Source organism: Aplysia californica, unplaced genomic scaffold (genome assembly GCF_000002075.1).
Source record: "Aplysia californica isolate F4 #8 unplaced genomic scaffold, AplCal3.0 scaffold00010, whole genome shotgun sequence".
Lineage (NCBI taxonomy): Eukaryota > Metazoa > Mollusca > Gastropoda > Aplysiida > Aplysiidae > Aplysia > Aplysia californica.
In genome coordinates, this window is record NW_004797280.1 from 456,594 (window position 1) to 465,980 (window position 9,387).

Here is a 9,387-nt window from a genome sequence, read left to right on the forward strand (position 1 = left end):
GAGGAGGAGGAGGAGGAGGAGGAGGAGGAGGAGGAGAAAAAGAAACGAACAAGATGATCCAGGATGTTGGGGCACGTTTGAGGGCTCTTTCACAAAGCAGCGTCTGGACATAGCTGTCCCCCCAACCACCCACCAGGCACGTTCTTCACCTCACTACTAATGGGAGACCTGCATGATTCCAAAGACTGTACGTGTTTATTTTAGCTTAATATCATCTCTTTTTCTTTACTATTGGATTAGTTTTGGATACAGTGACGATTGGTTGTTAGTTCTTGATTGGCGATCTGAACTTTGACCCCACTTTCTATTGGTTCATTCTTTCGAAATCAAGTGACGTCTGATTGAGAGTCTATTTCCAATAGGACCGATGCCAAAATAAAAATGTTATGTAGGCTTAACGCCCTCTTCAATATTGTAAGGTTGTTTAAAAGATAGGATAGGACCTCCGAATTTAACATCCGTCTCCCATAAGACCGGGTCAAATGAGAAGAGAGCCCTACAAACTCTCTAAAACAAAAGAAGTTCAGAACATCCTGCAAGAGTTTCAAACCAGTGCCTCTCACTCTCTAGTCCAGCATTATACAAACTGAGCAGTAGATAGAGATAATCGAAAAGCCCACCAAACAATCCATGTTTTAAAAAATACCTTGTCGAGCTAGTCATTTCTATTAATTTGTGCTGTTGAAACAGTAACTGGTTTATCTTGAAAAGTATAATTCTAAACATTCCCCCCACCCCCCCCCCAAAAAAATCGACACTATTTCGACCATTTAGAAAGCTGTCTAATAGTGCCAATAGAGGGACACAACGTCCCAGCAAAAAGATGGAGATATTCAAAAACAATTATCCCCATACGACAATTGAATTCAGGACGTATGTGTACGACGGCGAAACGTCTGATCGCTACTCCAAAGCCGCCGATCTGGTCTACCATCTCCAGTAAATTATATTTCCAAAAATCATATTCTCTAGACGGATTCCAACTTATACATTGCCGGAACATGGCAAGTTGATGCATTTAAAAAGAACCTTGTGGACTGGGATAGAGGAGCTCCTTGAAATTGCCGAATTTAGGACAAATTATGAATTAGAGTTGCATACTGATTAGTGAAGTACAACCATTTTAAAATACCAAAGAGAAAATTCAGAAACCTCTTATCTATGTCATAAATTGCCTTTGAAAATATGAAGGTGGTGCATCATTACTCTGTCAAACGTCTCCACCAAGCAGGCTTTTTTTTTTTTCGAAACTACATTTTGGGGATGCCACTTGCCTACTACTCCTTTATCTTTCATCCTATTCAAACAAACTTTTTTTAATTTCTCCCTTCAGCAGGCGAGGGGGGGGGGCTCTCGTGGCCTAGAGGTTAAGGTGTTGGCCTCTCATTCAAAGGTCCCGGGTTTGAATCCGGGTAGCGACCGAAAAATTTTCTTCTCTAAAATTGTCTCCTTTCACCTCCTTTCCTGCTCTCTAGCAATGTTCTGTTGTCTACTTTCATTTCCACTTTCTTCCCCCACCCCCTCACCTCCTTTGCCCCCTCCTCTGGGCTCCTGGCTCTTTCTGCAGCCTTTCTACTGCTACTCCTTGGCTCCTCCTTACTGCTGTATTTCTGCCACACCCCTGATCTTCTGGTAGGAAAGATCTACACCTAGCCTTCTCGGACAAGGGCGAAAAATCTCGGAGGGCCCGTGTGCAAGTTGCGCACGTTAAAGATCCCTTGGTGGTCTAAAATCGATAAGAGTAGGCTTCGGCCGCCACCCGGGCAAAATTCCAAATTTCCTACCAACTGAAAATATTAGGTGTGTCCCGCGCGCTCATATGACCTATGCAGTTGCGAGCGCCGTAAAACCCTTTACAAAAACAAAAAACAAACTTTTTGTAAACCATGACTGCACACCGAGTTTAGTAAACTTTGCATACTGAGGGAAATTGTAGAATTTCAATTATAATTGAATTAATTTAGTTTTATAAATAATTTACATTACAGACACTATTTCATGTGTCTATAAATTTCCCAGTTAGTTTTTCTTTAAATAAATCACAGAACACAATAATATGAAAGCTGAATATAAGCAAAGGTACACTCTCACGAAGTTGGAGAAATTTGTTAGACACATAAAAAGCGTTAAGAAAAATCTATATTTCATGTTTTATTTCAAGATGACTACTGTTTCCATAGCAACCATGCATAAATCAGAGGACCTATGTTATGATCTCACCATGTTATATCTATGCCATGTAAATTGATAGATTCTTATCTCTGGTTATTAGTGTAGAGAATGAGTCCCAAGGGTAACCTTTAAGTACACGGTGCTACTTTCTTCTTTGCTAATGAGTACCTACCCGGTTCTTATCAGAGCATTCTTCGTCTCATTAATTTTCCTGATTTTTTTCTCATTATTATCAAATGAAGAAAATAAGACCTCGGTCAGTAGGCTCCACTGGCGCCAGACATACCTATTGATTCTCGTTGGAAAGGTGCCGGGGGGGGGGGGCAACAATGGGTACGAACTGTAAGTCTAGTGGTCGGGTAAACGATTCTTGGAATCGTGAGGTTGCGGATTCGGGGGTTCGAGCCTCAGTCCCGACGTGTCCTTGGTAAACGAATTTTCCTCACTTCACCCAGGTGGGAATGGGTACCCGGCCCTAAATAGCGAAAGATCTTATCGGTATGTTATGAGTGTTTCAGCGCCTATAAAAATGACATCTTGCACTGTCTGCTTCCCATGAAGTGGAGGCTGTTTCAGAATGCTATTAAGTCTGCTGTGGTTATAATATAGATTGTGAAGCGCATAGAGCTGCTGTTGAGCGTGTTTGCGCTCTACAAAAGTTATCTATTATTATTATCATTATTACTATTATTATTATCATCATCATCATCATCATCATCATCATCATCATCATCATGGTGGTGTGATGACCACTTCCTTTTATTAAATGTAAAAAAGACAAAGGAATTAATAATAGACTTAAGAGTAAAAAAAGATCAATTGCAACCACTGTTTATTAAAGATGAAGAGGTGGAGGTGGTAAGCTCTTACAAGTATCTTGGTGTAACAATCGACAACAAACTTGACTGGCATCCCCACGCTGATCTTGCGCATAAAAAAGTAAATCAAAGAATGTTTCTTTTAAGGAAATTAAGAAGTTTCCGTTTTGACAATAAGATTATGTCCCTTTTATACCATTCTATGATTGAAAGTGTGCTATTATTTTGTATTTGCTGCTGGGGTGGGAATTGTAAGGTGAAAGATAAAGAAAAATTTGACAGAACCATTAAGAAAGCCAGCAAGATCTCTGGATATGATTTTAATAGAATGGATGAAATGTATAACACCGCACGTATAAAACAGATAAAAAGCATTATAAACGACCCATCACACCCCTTTTCCACACAAATTGTAAGATCACGGAGCGGCAGATATGTACCTCCAAAAACAAAGAAAGAAAGATATAAAAGAAGTTTTTTACCATCTAGCATAAAAGGCTTTTGTCAGAATGAGCATAGATGTGTGTTGCTCTTAGAGTATGTATCTATAATTATATAACTCCAAAGGTCTAGTATTTAAATTCATACATGTGGTTGAATGATGCATTTGATGTAAATATACATTTTGTCAGCTTTACTTCTCTTTTCATATTGAATTTTAATGAGAGTAATATATATATATATAATTAAAATTGTTATGTATACCTGCATGTGTTTTTATAGTCCTGTACAGCCAAGAAAAATTTCCCTCTGGGATAATAAAGCACTATCTTATCTTATCTTATCTTATCATCATCATCATCATATTACATTATCATTAGCATTATTATTATTATTAAGACCACCCTAAAATATTTCTCCTATTTCATTCTATCTCGCGGGATATCGTCACATGACTGTTAACGCAAGTATCTGGGCTGAGCACCTCTATCAACGCTAATAGCAGGACCTCCGTGTCCAACATCCGTCTCATATAGAACCGAGTCAAATGGGTTGACCCCTTGAAAACTCCACAAAATGATCCGAGTTCAAAAACGCCCAGTTTTGGGATTCGAACCAGGGCCATCGGCTCTGTAGTCCAGCATGATGATACCAACTAAGCTAATGGAGCGCCCCGTCACAAAACTGTCCTTTCTCAAACCTATGAGATATTATTTACTAGACCATCTTTCTATGAGCTAATAGAACCATCATCATCATCATCGGCATCACCATCATCATCATTATCATCATCATCCTCATCATCATCAAGTGCCAAATTTGCGCCAGACATCGGCGATCATGGTTTTCCATTCATGCATTTGCTCTGGTGCTCTCTAAAAAGCTACCTTATCCCGATCATTCCCCCTTCACCCACCCATTCAGGCTCTCCAAGTTACCTTGCTCTGGGTCTACCCCTGATTCGTTGCCATCAGTTTTGCCAGTGAGAGCTAGATATTCTAGGCCTTTATGTCTATTCTATTGTCCCAGAAACTGCATTAAATTGTGTTTTGCTGATTGATTTTACTCAGCGAGCGGTCCTCGTGGGTTTCTTCAAGTACTACCTCATTTGATTTCTTTTCCTTTAAAGAAATTCTCAGCCGTCTCCTAAAACGCACATTTCTGCTGTTTCTTTTTAAAAAATGCAAAATAGCTATAAATGTCAAAAACCTTACTAATGACCTCTGGACAGACGGAAAGGACATATACTTTAAAAAATGGAACACATTTGAAACTCTCTTGGATTCCAATATCCAGCTTCACATAGTGGACCAAACCAACCTGCAGATCACTCAAGTCTTACGTTAGATCAGTATTAAATAATAAGATAACTTGATACTTGTTTACAGGAGCCCAGGGGGCCAAAATAAGTCAGCCGAACAAGTGTCCTACTTTTTATTTTAATGAAGGACACACATTGTTAAATCATCCGAGTTTTAAAAGATAGGTGACAAATTTTAGCTTGAAATAAAGCTAATCAAGACTTGATTTTGGGCAAAAAAAGAAGAAGAAAAAAGATGCCTTGGGACTTTCACCCAACAAAATTCAAGTACGAATGAGGAATTCAATTCAGGATAAGATTGTCGCCTAACATGCAATAGAAGAGAGTTTAATACTTCCAGGGTTTTTTTTAATGTAGGTGTTTTACGTTCCCATCAACACAATTTAGATGATTTAGGAAGATGGCTAAACCAGGCTGAGAGGGAAACAGTGCTTCACCAGAAAAACCGAGATACTCGATCAAAAATTTTCCCAAGACGAGAATCGAACTCAGGTCTTCTGCTTACGATAGCAAAGCGCCAACCGTTACACGACAGACGTCGGATTGACAATCTGATGGGATGGACTTCTGTAACGAACGACCACCCCAGCAAACACAATAGCCTTAAGAAGGGACCTAGACTTACCCCTACCCATACCTCTACCCCTACCCATACCCCTACCCCTACCTTAACCCTACCCCTACCCTTAATTAACTCTACCCCTACCCCAACCCCTACCCCAAACCCAAATCTTAACATTAGCCTTAACCCTAACCCTGACCCTCTTTCTATTTCGCAATTGTCGCTCGTTACCGAATTCGAATTTCCCTCCCGTCTGATGCCCTATCAACTGGTAACGTAACCCCCTCACAGTTTCGGCGCCACATAAACTTCTAATACACACGATGTATTATTCTGTACGGATCACTTTGGTGCCCAGTAATTGACTCACGGTACGCCGCCGTAAGACTATACCCTCAAACCCTACATTCAGGAGTCCGCATATAATTGGTGCGTTCGTTCAGAGAATGGTTTTAATTTCCTTCTTCAAAGTAAAATAATAAGTTCCAAGTTTGAATCGCTGAAAATCGAGTTCGTTATATAAAAAAATGCATCCCATTTGACTCTCTTGTATGATCGTTTGCCCATATTCCTAAATATTGCATTTACGTTACGATTGTACGTTATTGAGAACGTAGTACATTCTGGTCCGTTTAAAAGACTTACTTCAAGATGCACTGATGTTCGAGTGCACTTCAATAAAGAAGCATGTTTTCTTTATTCCTACAGATTTTCCCATTCTGTTTTGTTTTGTTTTTTTGGTTTTTTTGGGTTGTTGTTGCTTTTTATTATTATGAAGCATAAAAAGGCACGCTGACAACACGCTTACTATGAAATATGCAAATTCGTGCTTCTCATGTGTGCATAATGTTCGAAACATTGCATCTGGCCTGCTGTTAATCAGAAATAATCATGTGTCCGCCGCGTCCTTAAATCAAACATTTAATTACTTGCACTTACCTTGAAGTTCTCAGCACTCTCTTTGATGAGCAATAAACCTCAGTCCTGAACAGAGAAGAAAGAAAGGTGTTTCATGAGGGGGTGGATATCCAGTGAAAAGTTTATGCGCGCACCCAATGACCTTATCATAAAAAGTAATTTGTTTTCATATTATTCATCACAATATCCCACCACAAAAATGTGTTCGTTCCCTGCAGCTCCGCACAGTCACGTCTTAAATATGTAAACTTCGATCCACTCTTTTTCCACACTGGATCGAAGACTATAAATCCACTGTGTCCAGCACGCTGCGCTGAGAAGTGAAATAAAAAGAAAACCACTTGCCAAATATCTTCTGGGCGTCAACTCTAATCTCACGTGAAGTAAGGCAGCAAATCCAAAACAAAATGAACTTAGCAAAACAGACTCTTTATCTATGACAAAAAGACAATGAATTGCAAATTGCATACGCACACAGTTATTTCGTTCAAGTCGAATAGACGTTGTGCAAAAGTCGTATACACAGTATGCAATGATAGTGTATGAAATTTAGACTGTTAAATTCGCGAAGACAAAAATTGAAATTTCTTTCTTTTTTTTTCCTCCAAAATAATTTCCATAACACACGGCTAAAACCCCTGATGGGAAAAGACACATTTACACATAAATGATGTGCTTGCAGAAAAAACCGTTTAGTCCACGAAATATCACTCTCAAACGATATTGATGGGGGCCGAGGGCTGCTACCCTCCCTGACTATTGTTATATCACTCGAGGCGAACGTCAACACACAAGGTTCAATAACGTGTGGGCAGAGACTGTGCTCCCGTGTGGCCGCCTGCGCGTGAGTAGTTATGGGGCCCCGCGCGCTGTGTGAGTGAGCTCTGCTCTGCTCTTGTCCCCGCCACAGAATAAGGAGAAGGATAGAAAGGGCAGCACACTTGATAATAATAAATAATTGATAGCAGTTATATAGCGCTCTATCCCATACTACTATAAGCTCTAAGGGCGTTACATTAATCACATGGTCATTGAGCGATTCACACAAGATAACATATTTCACAGTAACAAGAAAAACCAGTTCAACCATATAAAGAAGAACTTTCACAACCATACATTAATTTTATACACGTAAGGACAGCAGTAAAACAAAACGTATCAGCACTGCAAATATTGTATGTTGAGTTAGCTCAATGAGGGCTCATAACCTGGTCATTCAACAACACGTGAAGATGCGCTGACTTAGGGAACTTTAAATTAAAAATGAAGCATAAATTTGTTATTCATACATACACTTTCATTCCTGTTTTCTTTATCTGAATGTAAATTGGTAGACAATAGCAATTATCCTATGAAATATACGAATTCATGTTTCTGATTTGTATACGAGGGTTCGAAATGCACTGCAACATTGCCTTTGGTCTCCCTGCTGATCAGAAACAATTAATGTAATAAGTGTCCACTACCAAGCCAAAGAGTTCATGTTGTATACGAATAGTCCTCTGTCCTTCTAACATATTTATTTTCAATGTAAGTAAATTTTGCTCTCAATGGTCCTTACTTAGACTTTTATAATGGCTGCCCTGACAGTTGCCACTTAATAAAATAGGTCACCCTGTTGAGTGACCCAGTTTTCCGGCAAATGCACACCTTCCATTTATGCAGAGTTAATGGATTAAAAAACTGCACGTTAAAAAACCTAGAATAATGCTTTTGATAAATGTTTTCACCCCCAACGACAAAATGTAGATCATTTAGGGGGCCGACTTCGCTCACTCGGGCAGAGAGGGTTACGACGTCACAACAGAAAGGCCGAGATACTCGATACCCCCCCCCTCCACCTTAAAAAAAATTAGAAATCGAACTCGTGTCTTCTGCATGAGACGGCAAGGCGTCTAACTGCTGCACCACAGACGCACGCAAATTGAAGCTGTCTGAACCAGCACCATTCTACAGTCTACGTATAGTATCAGTATCAAACGTTTCACTGACAGTGGTTTAGCACTTTTGTCATTACTGTTTGTCTACCTCTTCAGAATATATTCCATCTTGAATAATATGACTAAAATCATATCTATCGGCGTCTGATTTGTAGCGGTTAGGTGCTTCAGTCGTTGTCTCACGCAGAAGACCTGAGTTCGATTCCTGTGTGGCGAGAATTCTTATCCAAGTACCTCCGTCTTTTTGTTGGAACGTTGGAACTCTTTCAGCCCGCGTTGGCCTCAACAAGCGAAGTCAAAGCTCGCCTCCTGAATGATCTAAATTGTGCCGATGGAGGCATGAAGACACCTTCTCGTACATTATTTTTTAAAAAGAACCTTACCTGTACGCCTTTTACATCCAAGACCCGTGACCTTAAGAAATCAGAGCCAGAAACCTCCCCCGTAAAAGTGTTTGCTGACAGCTTCAACTCTACAGATGGCCACAACAGAAGTTTTGAACTCACAAATAGTGATTAAGGTAACTTCAGCAAACTTAAATAAGATGCTGAATTAATTTGTCAAGGACATAACATTTTTTTTAAATAGTAGAGTGTTTTACGGCGCTCGCAACTGCATAGGTCATATGAGCGCGCGGGACACACCTAATATTTTCAGTTGGTAGGAAATTTTGAATTTTGCCCGGGTGGCGGCCGAAGCCTACTCTTATCGATTTTAGACCACCAAGGGATCTTTAACGTGCGCAACTTGCACACGGGCCCTCCGAGATTTTTCGCCCTTGTCCGAGAAGGCTAGGTGTAGATCTTTCCTACCAGAAGATCAGGGGTGTGGCTGAAAGACTGCAGTAAGAAGAAGCGAAGGAGTAGCAGTAGAGAGGCTACAGAAAGAATCAGGAGCCCAGAGGAAGGGGCAAAGGAGGTGACGGGGTGAGGGCAGAAAGTGGAGACGAAAGCAGACGACAGAACATTGCTAGAGAGCAGGAAATGAGGTGAAAGGAGACAAATTTAGAGAAGAAAATGTTTCGGTCGCTACCCGGATTCGAACCCGGGACCTTTTGAGTGAGAGGCCAACACCTTAACCTCTAGGCCACGCAAGCCCCCTGAGGACATAACATTTTCCTAAATACCCTTGAGCGTGAATTTGTCAAAGTGACATATCTCAAGAAAGGACAATTAGCAACACTTTTGGAAGATTCTATAATAGATCACCCAGGTT

The 9,387-nt window shown here is 40.3% G+C and overlaps 1 protein-coding gene across 1 annotated transcript in view; it reads right to left on the bottom strand.

The window, feature by feature from the left end:
- Positions 1 to 7,069, bottom strand: part of LOC101863945 — a 43,899-nt gene extending 36,830 nt beyond the window's left edge. The window contains exon 1 of the mRNA XM_005089859.3: positions 6,254 to 7,069. The gene's annotated coding sequence lies outside the window, so the exon portion shown is untranslated. The remainder of the gene's footprint in view (positions 1 to 6,253) is intronic.
- Positions 7,070 to 9,387: the final 2,318 nt, after the last annotated feature.